Source organism: Lygodium microphyllum, chromosome 19, assembly GCF_053477565.2.
Source record: "Lygodium microphyllum isolate KBCC chromosome 19, Lygodium_microphyllum_v1.1.10, whole genome shotgun sequence".
Lineage (NCBI taxonomy): Eukaryota > Viridiplantae > Streptophyta > Polypodiopsida > Schizaeales > Lygodiaceae > Lygodium > Lygodium microphyllum.
The window spans coordinates 54,624,304-54,628,903 of NC_141153.1; positions in this window are offsets into that span (position 1 = coordinate 54,624,304).

Below are 4,600 nucleotides of genomic sequence, written 5' to 3' on the forward strand. Positions count from 1 at the left end.
ATCTTGGGTTTTCTATTAGAAAAAGGGGTAGTGGGGGATTAAAAAAAGGGAAAATGAATAGTATACAAAATTTGAGTTTCTCTCACGAAATCAGTTTGATCCCCTTTTTTTTTGGAGAATTTCAATTCCCCCTTTTTTTTGGAGAATTTTCAAACTCAGGTTTTTTCCATCTCACGAAATCAGTTTGACCCAAAAGTTGAGTAACAGACCACTTTCCCTCTCTTCTCTATACTCGTGAATTTTCGTCTCCATTGAAGCTCCCTGCTGAGAGTAATTAGGGTTTTGAGGGTTCTGCTTACCTCTGCACTTTCTTCTCCATGCAGCTCTAGATTTTGGGCAAAACACATGTGCCCATCTCTCTTTGCATTTTCTCTTGTTTGCTATTTTTTCAATAGGGTTTGATGTCGTTTCTTACTGTTGTTGTTGTTTTATTGCAGAGGTTATTTGGGGTAGGAGACAGAGGTGCTCACATCTCTCTCCTTTTTTCCCCCCCTCTCTCTATGTGTTGTTTCTCTTTTATGTTGTGTTTTCAATAGAATTTGATGTTGGTTCTAATTGTTGTTTTCTTGCAGAGCTTATTTGGAGCAAGAGGCAAAGATGTTAATCTCTCTCTCTCTGTTTGGTTTTTTTTTTTGCTGATATCTTTTCAATACAACACAATGTTAGTTCTAACCCTTGTTTTTTTGTTGCCAAGATCATTTTGGGTGACATCGCATAAGTGCTTATCTCTCTCTCCCTCTCTCTTTCTCTATCTATGTTTCCTCTTTTCTACAATTTTTTCAGTATACCTTAATGTAAATACTAACTCTTGAAAAATTGTCTTTTGCAGAGATAAATTTGGGCAAGATTGGATAGATGCTCATTTCTTTCTCTCTCCAGTGTACTCACACAAACTCTCTCTTTCTTCTTCTCTGCATTGCTCCTTTTCTACTATCTTTACAATAGGATTTGATGCTAGTTCTAACTTAAGGATCAATTGTTGTTGCAACAGTTAACACAAGGTAGAGCAGAGATTCTGTAGCTCAATTTACAGGTAAATCTACCATATTTCATGGTGCCAAAATTTATTCATTTAATTAGTGACTTTTATATTTGATGGGATTGATGTTTTCTTATGTCCATCATTTGCAATGGGTTTTGATTAGCAATGATTCAATCTTATCTTCAGCAAATCAGCTTATAGGTAAATTGGCCTTGTTTTGTATTGCTTCTATTCATGCAGTTATCTAGATATTTTTTGCTAAAAGGGATTCATCCAAGTATTTTTGTTAAAAGGGATTCATGCAGGTGTTTTTTTGTACATGTAGGTATTGTACAAGGTTTAGGTGAAGCATATGATTCTCCATCAACTATTTTGATGTGGTGAGTAATTCCTTTATGTTGGATGATATGGATTTGCTGGAAGTCGATGGTTCAAAAATCCTCTACTTTATTGGTCCTATGTGTCCATTTGGATCTCCATGCCAATTGGCAATGATCCATGAAACTCTTGTATCATATCATCCATATAACACACAATGTGTTGAGTCTTAGAATATCTCAAGTGTCAATCCAATGTGCCTATTAAGATTTGCATGCCATGTGGCTGCTATCCTTGTAACAACTACTCTATAATACCCACATTTCATACAATGTATTGAGTCAAATCAGACTCCTCTTCATTATAATAAAATTGATTTTGGCAAAATTCTCTGAGTATTCTTGTGCTATTCTTTTCATTATATTTCATGTAAATGGTATGATTAAAGTGATGTCTTGAAATTAAATCTATACTTTGTGTTGATGTATATATCCACATGCGTTTCGATATCGATGTTTATGTCTGTTTATAAAAGTGTAAACATCTCTTAATACTATGTTGATTTGTATGGCATATTGGTGATTACTGGACAAACTTAAAATGCTTATTATTTAGGGGTTAATACATACTTATTTACATCTAATGCATAGGTTATAATGCTTGAGAGAAGAACATGCATTCTCTTGATAGAAGTACGTAATAGAAAAGATGAAGAAGGGAATTGGATCACTAATATGTATCATTGCTCGTCTTGGGTACATATGCATCCAAGTATGAAGAGAGCTTTCAGGGTGAAAGCATCTGCAATTGCAGATGTATCAAAGCACTGGAAGGGTAAAATTTTAGCTCATAGACAAAGGAATGTTGATTCTCACCTTGTAACAGAGGCGTTTGTACAACATGTATTCATGCAAAAACAAATACATATTGCGCCCACTGTGCCCTTTCAATGAAACATTGCAAACAGTAAGTAGTTGCAACTCATTGAGAATGAGAAATTTCATGATACCTATGTAACAACTTGTTTTGTATTTACAGAAGTATACCCTTCGGATTGCTATGAGTGGCAAAATGTTGAGAGTTTTACTGGTTCTTTTAAGTGTTACCACCTCGAAATTGGTAGATTGCTATTTGAGGGCGTACAACTAAGCAACTCATAGAGGACCTTGTTTTTTTCTATGACTCCAAGTACATATTACCCAAGGGGAGTTGAGAATATGGAACCCTTGAGTCTATACACATATCGAATCTCAATAGTATAGAATGGCCATAGTGTAGTTGCGACATTTTGCACATGTGTGGCACAAAAATTTCAGCACACATATTGAATTCTATGAAGCCAAGCACCGGCTCAAAGAATGTACATCTAAGCTGGTTCATACCGATTGCAATTTTTGCACACATATTCAAGGAATGTAAGGGTTTGAGACGTACCAAAAGCACGCATGTCATAAAAAATACATTAGAGGATTATGTAACAAGGATTCTAGGCGAAACTTGGACATAAAAAATAACTCACGGTCCTGACACAGTGGAGTGTCGAGTCACAACAAGGGACATGGCTTTCAGGTAAAAATTTTCTCTCTTAGTTGACTATTATCTTACTTTGAGATGAATCGGCTAACTTTCCTTTCCAATTATAGGTACTTTGTCGCACGACAAACTTTATGCCTAGTGTTCAAGTATCGTAGATGGAGGATGCTCACAAGGGTAAATGGTTGTGCCTTGATCAAGACATGCGTGAAAGTGCAGCTGTGGATGTTACTGTCATTTGTGAGCGCCGCGAGCCCCAAGTGTTGCAAATGGAGGATGATTGGCCCTTGAGTATAATGCGCTAGGAAATTACAATGTTAATGTAGAATCCACCTGTTAGCTTCTATTTTAAACTAGATGGTAGGAAAATTCGAAGCTGAGTTGAGGATACTGTTACCAGCGGAAAGTGTGTGGCTCCACATATTTTAGAAATTGTAGAATCTCTCTAAAAATCCCAACACCACAAGTTGTAATATCCAACACTTGTAAATTTTTGGATTTTTTTGGCCAATATAATATTGTCACTTACAAACTTACAATATTTAAAAGTTATGGTATTTATGCAAAATCATACACTTGTTATACACTTTTCACATCAATACATTTGCATATGGATGTAAACTTTACAAAAATGTAAGTAAAGCCATAACTAATATCGTATACAAACAACCCTTAATGGTTTAAAACTTAAGGTTTTTAAGGTAGAACTAGTTTAGTTCTTGTTTCATTGTTTCATTTCACACTTTCTCTCTTCATCTCTTTATATCCACCACATCCCTCCTACCTACTATGATGGATGCTCACGCACACTTTGATGAGTGGATCCACAAGACTATCTTTGCCAACCAGGGTGACGAGATATTCTAGGTTTTCTCTAAGAACTTCAACCTTGAAAGCGTGCTCTCATCGCTGGATCCCCCCCTTCAGGCTTTGGAAGACTTTGTGAGCAGCATTGCTACATGCACATACTCCATCGAGGGATCCGACATGACTTGAGTGCCTCTGGAACAGCTAATGGTATTTCAGGTAGGAAGAGTCACCAAAAAGTGGTGAATAGGTGTCTGGCTCATGTGGATCCTTTGCATAGAGTATGCACTGTTCCCATGGGAAGTGCACCAGGTACATCACCCTTGGATCTCGTGGAGTGTGATTGCGCATTGGCAATTTACCTCCTTGCATTGGATACACCCCTAAAGGAGGAGAGCGATGAAGATACAACTCCACAGGTTGTTTCTATCACATACACGGGAGAAGAACCGATTGAAGAGCTCATAAATGTTGAAGAGGAACATCGAGTGGTGACAGAGCAAGGGTTGGGTCTCATGGTGCCATCTTCTTTAGAACAGCCACAAGTCGACAAACCCAACCTTGCCTCCTTGACACCCATTGAAGTAGATGGTGTACAATACTTACTTCTATCAGATGTACTGCAATACTTGAAAATGAAGGAAGAAGAGTTGTTTTCTATCCTAGTCAGGGGTTCAATGGAAGACCTGATCGATTATGATTACATGGATGTGCATCCAACAATCGCAGAGATTGGAAGATATGATGGCACAAGCTTAGATAATGTGAGTGCAATCATAGCAACACATGAGTATATTACCTTGGTTGAAGAAGATTACCTTGTGCCCGATGCTGAATTTGAAGCACTACAGCATGATTTGTTCGGGCCAAGGCCCCAGCTTTCTACCAAGGAGTTTGTAGATCCCTCTACCCAAAGAGGTGCCTCCCTGACACATGAGGAAATGAAGATACAAGATGATC